The sequence below is a fragment of the Cupressus sempervirens genome, chromosome 7 (assembly GCF_028749045.1).
Source record: "Cupressus sempervirens isolate cs-2001-9-10 chromosome 7, ASM2874904v1, whole genome shotgun sequence".
Classification (NCBI taxonomy): domain Eukaryota; kingdom Viridiplantae; phylum Streptophyta; class Pinopsida; order Cupressales; family Cupressaceae; genus Cupressus; species Cupressus sempervirens.
In genome coordinates this window covers 845,304,479-845,318,219 of record NC_143124.1, presented here as the reverse complement: position 1 = coordinate 845,318,219, position 13,741 = coordinate 845,304,479, and positions in this window count along the sequence as shown.

Sequence of the window (13,741 nt, the reverse complement as noted above, 5' to 3'; positions counted from 1 at the left end):
TTCAAATCCGGGTTTTGAAAAAGCCAATTCCTGTCATCTTCCACGAACCAAATGGACCCTTAACTACCATACAAACTTAGAAAGAGGAGTTGGAGTCACGACAAAGTGATCATAGGAGGTGATTCAGCTTTGTGAAAAAATGAGTTTGTGGAGAATTTTATTTGATCAAACATATTTTAGAACCCATTAAATAAAGTGCACATTTCGTGTGATGAAACACCTTATCGAAAATAAAACGAAGAAGTTTGGTAGAATGGAAAGTGGCACTTCCAAAATAAAAATGGCCATGGAAAAAGAGACAGATCAAGGGCCCACATGGTCAATCTAAATAGCCAAAGCTGATGGGTGTACTACTTAAGTCAGAAAATCCAGAAGGCATTATCCAACGAACCAAGTAGGGACATATCGTGCACAGCTTACACTAAATGAGATTAAACAAATTCTTTTGTAACAGTTACGAAGTTTTTCTTCTTTGCTTCCATAGTTTGTGATTATGTTTACCTGAACAATGATGACATCTAAATGTTGTTCAAAAGCCACTCCTTTGCCATGCTTTGCCGGTTTTAACCCTTTGTTAACGAATTCAGTTGCAATGCAAGACGTTTAAATGAATGCTCTAGCGTAGAGATTATGTATTATCAATGTTCTAGCGTAGAGGGTATGTTTTGTCAAAGTTGGCTTGCTGCTTGTAGAATGCACGTCATCTTTTCCAGATCATTACTTCTGGATAATACTGAGGGATAAGGTAGGTCGATTGCAAAGGTAAGCTACGATTGTAATCAAGGAACAGTGAAAAGGCTTGTAGCCACCAATAATACCCGCTTTTACTTTTCTGAAAACTCATGGGCAAACCCATTTTATGCAACTCATGCATTAAATCGTGCTTCCCCGTATTTAACAATCATTTGTTTCAATTTTTAAAAATGCTTCTGCATAAAATTCATTCGAAATGCTAGAATGTGGCTTCACGGCACCGAACAATCATTTGATTAAAATAGTTTTGTAGAAGCTAGCATAAAAGTATGTAAAAGTATGTTAATGGATACGGGGCAACTTGTTATATGCTAAAAGTAACAGTAGTAGCTTGCAGACCCCTTGGGCCCACTATTTAAAGTATTAGTTATACTTAAATAATTTGATTAGATATCAAAGTCTTTTTGAATTTGGGTGATATTTTTATGTACACAAGTAATTTTAGCTATTTAATACAACACCATGAGATTAAAATACTTTGGTTCATTTCACAATATTTTTCTATAGCTTGATTTTAACTTTGCTTATGGTGTGAGAGCCTTGCTTGCATACTGAGCAAGATGGTGGTTATTGGCCTTATTAGGAATCATTGAACTTCACAATAGACTAAGGGTCCATTGAATATGAATATCGAAATCTTAAATCATTTTTGTCATTATATTATTTCTATCCAAACTAATGTTGCAATGTTTTTTCATTTCAATATTGATATTAGTCAATATTTACCATATGATTGTCAATCTTTATTATATGAAGTGTAATGTCTAAAATTGCACCTTGCATAATTCCTCACTACAGAGTGTCTCAACTTTAGCAGAACATAATTTTCCACCTATGCCTACATCTAATCACACTTGACCTGTCAACTCCTTTTTGTTTGAATCCTTGATGATGTGGCCCATCTAGTTCAAGTTGCATCATGCCATGTAATGTATGCATTATTTGGATTTGTCCTACAAATTTGTAAGGTGAATGTCATTTTTGAGACATTACACCTAATATTTCTAGTAGTGTAGCACCTCTTTCAATAGACCATTGGCAATGGTATTCATCCTATCTTGTCCATTGTCTCATTGTTATGTAATTGTCAATCTATTAAACTTCATCAACTCTCTCTGGATCATTTAAATAGCTTTCACAATCTCCTTTTAACATAATTTTCTGCCTATGCTTACATCTAATCACACTTGACCTGTCAACTCCTTTTGTTTGAATCCTTGATGATGTGGCCCATCTAGTTCAAGCTACATCATGCCATGTAATGTCTGCATTATTTGGATTTGTCCTACAAATTTGTAAGGTGAATGTCATTTTTGAGACATTACACCTAATATTTCTAGTAGTGTAGCACCTCTTTCAATAGACCATTGGCAATGGTATTCATCCTATCTTGGTCATTATCTCATTGTTCTATAATTCTCAATCTATTGAACTTCGTCAACTCTCTCTAGATCATTTAAATAGCTTTCACAATCTCCTTTTAACAATTTTTTTGTTGTTGTTTCAAAGTCTCTAGTCCCTTTAGAACTAATTCTCCTTAATTAAAAACTTGATAGTATCACATCACTTCTCCACATCTTCTATCATGCACATTTTCTTTCACCTCCAATCCAACAATCACCATCTTCATGATTCTAATGAAAACTAACCTCGAATCCATTTACTCTTGTTTAATATTCATATCAGAGTATCTTAAATATTTTCTCTCTTAATTCATTAACTACTCTTATTTATTAGATTATTATCTTATAATAATTAATATTATATCCATTTGTGAAGGTTGAAATACCAAAACATGAACCTAGCCTAGGTAGACCCCTACAATAAAAATCCAACACTATTCAACACATTTTTTTCTCCTAGTCTAGGCTTGAAGGAAGAATAGTGTAGCTTTGTTAGGAATATTCTGTTGGAGTAACCATATTGCATTGTTTATTTGAATAATTATTATGTAATTGTAGAACTTTCTAAAATATAATATTTTGTATAGATCCTCCTTGATACAATGGAAAAATGATTAAATGTTTATAAATATTTCTATCATTGTGGTACCAGAGCTTGTGAATAGTTGCAGCCATGTGGAGCTGATTGATCTCTGTGAAATTCCTATGCTATTGGAGGACCACACCCGACCAAATGCCAGCCAAAAAAAATCATGAATGGTTTACAAACTATTTGACACAACATGCAACTAGAAAGGCTATCTCAAGGAATGCGGTGGTTGGGATATGCAACGTTAAGTGGTAGATTTTGAGTGCCACTTATACAACATTATAAGGAAAATGCATTGAAGAGAATTTGTATCCATTCCTTATTTTTGGTTGGGCATGGGAACGATTAAGTCAAAATTGAAAAAGAGTTAAAATTTATATGATGTGAATGGAAGTATTGAATGGCATGAATCATCACAATCATTTGTTGGGATAGTTAAAGTCAAAACTTTACTATATCTAGGATGGGAATGGCTTGAACATCACACATTAAGCTTAATTTTTAGACCAAAAGTGTTAAATAGTTAAAGTTAATTTTTTTCCTCAAGCTTAATTATTCCTTAGTGTGTGATGTTTAAGGGTGACTACGATGTTGTTGGAATTCTAGAATGAAAGTAGGCTTGTATAGTCTTATGTTTTACACTATCTTTCCCCTGCACCATCTTGTAGAAGGCGCTTAATTAGTTATTCTTTTTGGATCTTTTACTCTAGCTTTCCAAGTTATCATCAGTTTGATATTTTCAAATGAGGAATATGTCAGACATCTATGTTAGTTCATTCTCACTATTGCAAGAGCAGATTCCATTACCTCATTGGTGTGCTTAGGTACACGATATTTGAACATATATTCAATAGATACTATTTTTGAGTTGAATATTTTGAATATAGTTATTAGTAATCGATCATATTGCACACTTCCTACAATAACTAAGATGATTGGTCTTATTTGATTCCTCCTATTCCATTGGCCACTTTTCTATTTTCTTTTACTACCATCGATATTAAGGAATTTCAGGGCAACGTGAAGTGCTCTCAATGCTTATTTTTGTCTTTGAGACATGGGCAATAAATATTAAGTTCAGGGGCTTAAGTTTGAATATTTTGCTGGAGAGATTTTTGCTTAAGAAGTTAACCAGTGGGTTGTTAGGAAGCATTCATATATATTCATCATTGTTGTTGGTTGATGAAAATAATTTAGTGAAAAGATATATTTATCACCACACAAGAAGGGGAACATAGTTTCTCTAAAGATATTAAGTGCCACTACTTAATGTTAGATTCTTCATAATCCATGACTTGTTGTTAATAGTTTTCTATTATGACAACACACATTATTTGTATTGAATTGATACTCAAGAGTATCTACTTTTGGTTGCCATGGATATTAGTTATGATAATTTTATTTTTCTAACATAAGTTTGGGAGTATAGATTTATTAATGCAATAAGTGACATACCTTCTCTGATATGTGATAATAAAGTAGTCTATATTTTTAATATGAGTGCTTGGGAAGGTGGAGTTCAAAATATTAAAACAATTATTGAGCATCTAGTAAACTTATTTATTCATGTTTCTAATAGAACATCAAACTATAAATGATCAAATATTTTGGTCCATCTTTGTTTTACATAACAAATCCATGAGAGAATAATATAATCATTCACAAGGATAAAGAGGAACAAGGTTACTCTGATGGTTGCCATCATCAAGGGAAGGATACGTTCATCCTCTCAACTACGTCACCTCTATATTTTAAGCCCTCAACTTTAGCTATCAGCTTAGGGGTCACACATAATTTTATGCTCCAACTCGTAATATTGCCTTGGTGCAAGGAATTAAAAAACTTCATTGGTGATGTAGTATTAAATAAAACTTTATTGCATTGAAAGAAGGTGTAAGACCCACTCTAAGAAAAATATTGCATAGCTCACTATTTTTTTAATTGTTGTTGATAGTTGTTTTGCTCCATCCCCCCTCCCCCACCTCTTCTAACCTTAAAGAGATTCAAGTACTAATTCATAGTAATAAGACGCCCACCCATTATAGAATAATTGAAAGAAAAAACAAAACTTTCCTTCTTCTAAATAATATTATAGTGATTGTTCTCAAACACTTGACACTCTTTCAAATGGATGGATTGGAATGGCTAGGTATCATAACCTACAATTATGACATGAAAAATTTGAATTTATAAAATTATTTGAGAATAATTTACTGAACTATTGAAACTATAGCTCCCTTCGCATGAATCTAAAACATGTAATGATTAAAACCCCCATCTCCCAATTATTATTGAAATAAATATCATTTTAAACACAAATATATTTCAACCTAAAATACCAAGTTTGTAGCCAACAAGCTTCATCATATACATGAATACCTTTACAATATGTGGGATTAAAAATTCCTTTATATTTAAAGTAAAACACATAGTGAAAATAGTAATTCATTTTCTGTTAAGGATATTCAAATGATCGTTCATTCTCTTATACTTTACATTACTTATCACTCCTCTTATTCAATTATTTTTTGAAATGTAATATTTAAATACTCCAAAGAATAACACTATAAGTTGACATACATTTCTACCATTTATACATCTTTAATTTTTATTTTTACATTTCTTAAACTTTAGAAACTATCTATCTTGATCATTAAGGTCTTGATTAATGATGATATCTACAATAATGTAACCTCTTAAGGTGTGGTTATTCTTAGACTACCTAAAGTTGGAAATAGTTCTCATAAAATTTTGTAAGATACTTAAAAAGTATGAAGCACATCTAGAAGTCCCTTTCAATAATTAATTTTAAGCTTAAAGTCTCCCTTTTCGATGATAGAAAAAAGGTTAATCTATTTCATATGTATTATGAGTTGCAAGCAACAATTTATTTCACCCCGTTATTAGAGTTAATACATAGATTCTTGCAAAAGCCTTAGATGATAATTCCATTTGAATTTCTACAAACTCTACTAGCAATAGATTGCCTAGGATTTCTTTTAGATAGCTGAACAATGTTGCATTTAATATAGCCCTCATGCTTAGGGATCCATATGGTGAGTATCCTTCTTCTACTCTACCAATTTGTATTTAAGAGGTTTTGTTGAATCCCACAAGTCTATTTAATTTGAATCCCTTTGAAAGTGGAGATGAACTTTCTTTTTAAAAATAAAATAATATTAATGTTCTCCTTTGTCTATTGTCTTTTATTTTGAATAGGAAAGTGTCCATTCTTGATTGGTCTCTCCATCATTTGTTATTATGTTTCATTTTGATATTCTAATTAAGCAATAGAGGGCTTTAATCCCAAAGTGTTCACAAGATATTGTTGTTGAACAAAATAAAAATTCATTGGTCAATAAGTTACAAACTCATATAATATTGCATAAACTAGTCCACATTACTTAAGGAAAATACACATTCCCACACCTCCCCATGATGGGGGGAAATTAACAAGAGAAAACCCATTCTTTTTTAATTGGAGTAGCAAGAAATGTGCTTTTTATCCAAGAAGAATCCTATTTTATTGAGATAATAAACAACTTGGGATTTACCACATTGGTAATAATAAGCCAGAAGAGGTTAGATTTTTGGGTTAGGTTGGGAATGCAAACTCGATTCAAGATCTAGTTTTGGATTTAATGAATTTACAAATCTTTGTAAGATAATTTAATAGATAATTTGCTAGATTACTTCGAATCCATTCATCTCAACTTATCTAAGAGAAAAGAAAACTATGAGGAAGGAGGGGAAGATTAGATTTTATATATTCCTTTAAACTATTACTAACCTATAGAGGAATACCAATATATTCTTACAACTAATTTAAAGTCTTTCCTGTGGGCCTTATAATTTTCATATTTAATATAAATGCTAAATTCATTTCCATAGATAAGCATAAGCCACCATTTTATATAGTTTAATATATTATCGGGTGAACCCACAATAATGGGTTCCACTTTAGTGGCACGAACAAAAATGAAAAAAATTGTAAAATGAGAAATTGCAATATATGTTCATGCAAACATGATTTGCATGTTCGCGCGAACATGGTAAACTTGTTCGCACGAACATGCAAAATCACAAAAATTTTAACCTTTTTTACTTTTTCTTTTTTTTTTTGCTCTTTTGACTACCATAATTGTAGAAGAATGATCTCCTACTATAAAATAAAAAATATCAAAATGTGCTACTCAGAGCAAGCTTTCCAATGACTATAATTTTATTACATAATTTAATCATTAAGACTTTCAAATATGAGTTTAACTCATTATAGGTTCATTACCGATGGAACATCAACTGACTTTGACACCTTGGGAAAATTAGTAAATTAGGTCAAAAATTTTTTGAAAAATATGGAGGCACTGGCTTATTGAGATACTTTTCTATTGAAAAAAAAAAAATGGTTTATGATAAATTGACTTCAAATTATCTGTGTCAAACGGAACATATGTCTGAATTACAGTTCATGTCACTTCAAAGCTTCATAAACTATACAATATTCAACAAAAATAAATAAAACCAAATGCAAACACTGGATATTGATGTTACAAATCCAACACCAAAAGAATTACTTCATTATCATTTCTAGAAAAAAAGTTATGTGTGTCAAACAGACTGTCACTTTTTAAAATATTGAATTTTATTATGTACCACTTTTTGGAAGAGATAAAAAAAATTGACATAATTTTTTATTTTTTTTTAGATTAAAAAATGTGGTTACAAATCAGGAACAAAATACTCAAAATCACTAGTTTATGTCATCTAGAAATTATTTATATTTTTGGAGATATAGTCACTTGAACGTGATGTTTGTTGCAAAAATATTGATTTCAGTGTCAAAATTGGTCAAAAAGTGGAACCCATTATTGTGGGATCACCCTATCATAACCTAGATGTATATTGATATATCATATATCTTCAAAGAATAGAGCTAGAGGATCATGTTCTTATGAAATTCTTTTCTTCTTTATTGTCTTAGCATTTGTTTAGTTTTGATAATGTTGCTTGAAAGAGGAGAGTGTGGGGTGGAAGTAGGCTCGAGAAGGAATTAGGAAATCTGTTCTCAAAGTACCTATCCTTCATGAGGTTTATCCAATCTTTACTAGTGATCCATAAGAAACCATCCCACTCTTAAATAATATCTCTATTAAAATATCTTATTTTCATTTTTCATAAAACTCTATATTTCTTTGAAGTGCAAAATTTTTCCTATTTGACTAGAGCTATTTTTTTAATTTATTGACCTTTGGGGAAGGAATTTTGAGGAGAGAAATTAAAATTTTCAAAGTCTGATTTTCCTTTTCTGATTTAATAATTTTTCCTTTCCAACCTAGAAAATATATGTTAAATATTTAATAAGGTTCTTACAATACATTAATGAAGAAAATAATATAGTAAGAGGAAAACCATGGTTTAGTTAAGGAAGAAGTATTGTAACCTAAACCATTCTTTAATATAGCTTGAAGGTATTCATTAAAATTTAAGAAGTAGAGTTTTTATTTGTAATATTTTACTTGTTTCCTTGAATGTTTAGCATAGCTCTCAATAATTTTCTTCTATTTATTTTCTTCAAACATGAAATAATTATCAAAAATAATTGTACCATACACAAATATTTGGCGAGAGATAAATTGGAGCTAGGAAGAAGCTTCAATTCATTTTATTTTATGAGAATCATAAAATAATTGTACAATGGGTCAAATTTTCTTAAGCCTTTCCCCATTGAAAAAAATCCATGACAAACACATTTACAAGGAACAAATAAAGAGTGAAGGTCACTCATGCAATGATAATATTTAATAATCTATAATTAAATCAGTACTTCTTGATAATAATAAATAGAAAATCTCATTTTACTTTATCATAAGCCTTAGAGATGTCTAATTATAAAAATCATACATTCATTTTTGCTTTTGTCTTCGTCAAGTGAATAATTTCATGAGTGATAATGATGACATTAAAAAACATTCTTCCCTTGACAAACCTCTTATGATTTTGGGATATGAGCTTATCAAAGATGTGCTTAAGCCTATTAACCACACTCAAGCGAATATTTTATAGATGTAATTACATAGATTTATAAGCCTGTAATTAGACACCATTTTAGCTTCAACTAATTTGTGAATTAGAGCCATCAAAGTCAAAAAATAATTGTTGGAATTCTCTATAATTAATGAAAGAGGGGGTGAATTCAGTTATACAAGGTCCAAATGTAATAATAAAAAATTCTAGTGCTTAACATATTCATATCCATAAAACCATATCATGCATGCATCCAGTACATACCTTAACTTAGTAGGTCATTGTCTTAGGTAAAAATAACTTTGAAGAAATGTAAGCATGAAACACAACAAACTCATTCACACAATTTGACACAAGGATTTTACATGGAAATGCAATTTGGGAAAAACTACTAGTAACATCCTACCAATTTTTCACTCTTCTAAAGTGATTCCCTGTTAAAGGCCAACCTTGTTAAATGTCACGATACAGACTATTAAATGTGACCTAGTTAAAGGATTTCAATCACCCTATTAGGAGTGACCCTTTTTAGAGGACTTTAGGAAAGTCAATTAGAATGTCACCTAATTAAAGGATTTAAAAATGATTGTTAGGTTAACCTTCATCCAAAATATTTATCTAGAATGATATAGTTGTTAGAAAGTAACAACAAGACTTGATCTGATAACAAAATATAGCTCACTTATAAATTATAGATCTTTGGTTTAGTTCTCCATTCTTCTAGGCATTCACAGTTTTCACATCTAATAGCTTGTTCACCCTTCAATAATTCATCCTCTTAAGCCTTCTTGCTTTGTATACTAATTATAGACTCTTCTATTCGGTCATCATATGAAGCAACACCCTAGACTTCTTGTCTTCCTTAGGTTCTCACACATGAAAACCTTTTCTTTTGGCATGTTATCTCTATAAATAGAGAGTTTAGATATTTTATAGTTTAACCACAATCATCCATTTTAGAGTTAGGTAAGATTCAATAAATCTACCCACTTTTTCATTTTAGTCCCTTCTAAAAACTTCTTCTACAATCTTCCATGAATTCACCTTGTAATGGCTTATCTTGAATTTTGTACCAGAATCTCATCATACTTATCTTCCAGACACTTCACACAATTTAAGAAAAGAAATTAGTCAGCTCAGAATCATCAAATCTTTGATTTAATACTTTCTATTGTCACTTGACATCTACACTATTCATTTAGAAATAAACATCTTTTGATGCTCTGCCAACATTGGGTTGCTCAGCATCAACTAAATATTACTAGCTCAGTCACCACTATTATTTCCTTGATGCTTGACACTTGCTAAAATTTATTGATGCTTAGCACATACTAACTTTTTGCTCATCTTAAAATAGGTTTTCTCAACTTACAGTGTTTGCTTGGCCAGGATTGGTAGACACTTTTTATGAAAACACATCTTCTTGGCTTAGCTTAAGTAACCATTTACTTTAGGTTTAAGTAGATTAATAATACATAATATCATCAATCTCTAACTTGGTCTTAGTGCTCCTTTTATACACCAAATAACTCAACCTTTCTCTATGGACTCTTGTTATAATATATTTTCAAATCCTCTTCATCAATCAAAAAAATGATAGCATTTAAACCAAAAAGAAGTTGTCTCACCAATAAGTAACAGGTTTGACATCATTGAAAAAATAATTAATGTTCCATGATAGGTTCCACATTTCAAACAATCTCTTTTCTACAATCCCCCTCTTTGGCATTGATGGCAAACCAATACCAACAACAATACCATTAATACCTTTGAAATATCTCTCTATTAATATGTATAATTCCTCTGTATAAGGTAATCTAATATTTGTCAATCTCCTTCAATGTATATTCTCCCTTTGATTTCTATCAACAATATCTTCCTTATCACTCTTCCTTAGCAGTGTATCTTCACCTCTTAAGATGTTCCATATATATTTATCTCCCTCTTTTAGGTTATCTCTCTATCTTTGACAACAATGTCAAAGACTTGTCATCTATTCATGTAGATATAATCAATTCAGGTTCTCCCTCTGTCACTTTACATGTGACTATAAATCTTCTAATTTAGCTCCTTCATTACTTTAGGTAGCTCTTAAAATAAGATCCATTGCACCAATTTTAAAATATGATAATCAACTTAGTTGATGTAGGGAACTACTCATGCTTCTTAAGTAGATTTTGATAGAGGTATCATCCCTAGTTTACCTCTAAGATATTCATGTGCATCCTTAGGTAAAGATTTTGTGAATATATCAGCTATCTATTCTTTTTTATTCACATATTCTATTCTGACTTCTTTTTCTTGAACCAACTCTTTCAAGTAATGATGCTTTATTGCAATGTGCTTTTTCTTTGTGTGCATCACAGGGTTTTTTGATATGTTTATAACACTTGAACTATCACAATAAAGTACCAAAATTTCAGCAATTTATTCCTTCATTCCTTTGAGTAGGTTTTTGTTCCATACCACATTTGTGCAATTCACTACAATAGCCACATATTTAGCTTTAGTAGTAGATTGAGATATACAATTTTCTTTCTTACTAGTTGAGGTGACCAATCTCTTTCCTAAGAAAAATTCTCCACCACTTGTACTCTTTATGTCATCAATGTCTCCAACCCAATCAACATCTATATAGGCTCTTAATTCAAACTTATCATTCTTCTTGTAGTAAAGACCATAGTCTTATGTTCCTTTCAAGTATCTCATGATCCTTTTAACAACCATCAAATGATTCTTCTTACGATTTGCAAAAAACCTTGTAACAATCCCAATAGCTAATGCAATATCAGGACTACTATGTACTACATATTGTAGTTTTCCAATCATAGACCTATACAATGTTTGATTTACTTAGAATAATTAATTTTGGATAGTTTGTGTCCTATTACCATAGGAGTACTAACAGTTTTGGAATCCTTTGTACCAAAACATTTCAATATTTCTTTCACATACATGGATTGAGTGATGTAAATACCATATTTCATCTAATATAATTGCAAACCAACAAATAATTTTATCTCTCCAAGCATTGACGTCTCAAATTCTTTCTTCATTTTATTTGTAAATGTCCTACACAATGCATTTTGTCCTCCAAATGTGACATCATCAACAAATATTTCAGCTAGTAAAATCTCTTTACCTCCTTCTATCTTCAAGTATAGATTGCTTTTATCATTGGTCTTCTCAAAATGAATCTTCACAAGATAGTTGCAAAGCCTCTCATACCATGTTCTTGAAGCTTTCTTTAAACCATATAAATCTTTGTGTAATTTACATACCATATTCTTGTTGTTTGGATCAACAAATCCTTCTAGTTGTTCTATGTTAGCCTCCTCTTCTAGTATACCATTTAGAAATGATGAATTCACATCCATTTGATAAATTTTGAAACCTTTGTATGCACAGTTCTTACTCCTTCCAATCTTGCAAGTGGGGAAAATGTCTCTCCATAGTAAATTCCCTCTTCTTTTGTGTAACCCTTGCAAACTAATCTTACCTTATTCCTTGTGACTTTACCATTCTCATCCAATTTTTTTCTGTATACCCACTTGGTTCCAATCACATTCTTATTCTCTAGTCTAAGTACCATAGTCCATATTTTTTTGTTCTCAATCTAATCAATCATGGCTTTACTCTAGTCTTCATTATCTAATCCATCCTTCATTGAATTAGGCTCATGCCTTAACAAACATGTATCACTTCTCAACCTATTCCTTGTCATTGGTTTTGCTTCCTTATGTCCAATAATTTGTTTAGTAGGGTGATGTCCTCTGACATACATTAACAATCTTGGTTTTGCTCTTCTTTCTTCAATGGATCTATCAACGTCAGAGTCACTGTGCACTTCTCTGTCAAGCAAGTCAGCATTCCTTTCATGTACACTAATCTAAGTATCAAAATGTACTTAGGCTTTTGTCTACAACTTGGCTCTTAAATGCAACTCGATATTCATTGTATGTGACTCACTAGTCACTAATACTTGTTCATGTTGATTTACAACTTGGTTCACAACTTCACCAGCATTCATGTCTTCATAGTAGTATATGAAGGTTTTATATTCTTTAAGTTCCTGCTCAGGTTCAACTTCATGTACCTCTGTATATTCATCAAATTTCACATTTTCACTTTCTACAACTTTGTTAGTGGTAGTATTTAAACACTTATAATCTTTACTTCTTGTGGAACAACCTAGAAATATACCTTCTTCACTTTTAGCATCAAGTTTACCACTCCTATTGTCCTTAAGAATGTAACACTTGCTTCCAAATACCTTAAAATATTTCACATTGGGTGAGTATCCATACCATAGTTCAAAAGGTGTGAAATTTGTACATTCCCTGACTTGTACTTAGTTCAGAGTATAGACGATTGTGCTTATAGCTTCTCTCCAGTATTTCAAAGAAACATTCTTCTCCATCATTAGTGTTCTAACACAATCCATTATAGATTTTTTCCCTCCTTTTAGAAATCCCATTTTGTGGAGGGGTCCTAGGTGTAGAATTTTTTCTTTTAATTCCTCTGTCATTACATTTGTAAGGACATGGTAGTGGTTCCCACTTTTTGGCCAAGTTTGACACTAAAGTATATATTTTTAATAAAAACTTGATTTTCAAATGCATATTAAGACAAAACTATAAATAATTTGATGATAATGTAAAATAGTAATTTTTAGCTTTTTCTGTCTAGTTTCTAACAATATTTTTTAGCTTTTTAATAATTTCATTTCAATTCCTTTTTTAAATCTCCCTTGAGAAGTGCTTTATATGAAAATTGATATTTTCAAAAAGTGATGGGTGTTTTGATCAACATAGCTATTTTATAAAAATGGGATAATTATGAACTTCTTTTTGGGCTAGAATAGTGACATCAATAACTACCATTTTTTTTTGGTTTTGTTCAATTTCATCCAAAATTATATGTTTTATTTAGTGTCAAAGTGACACTAATGATAATTTATACATAGGTTGCT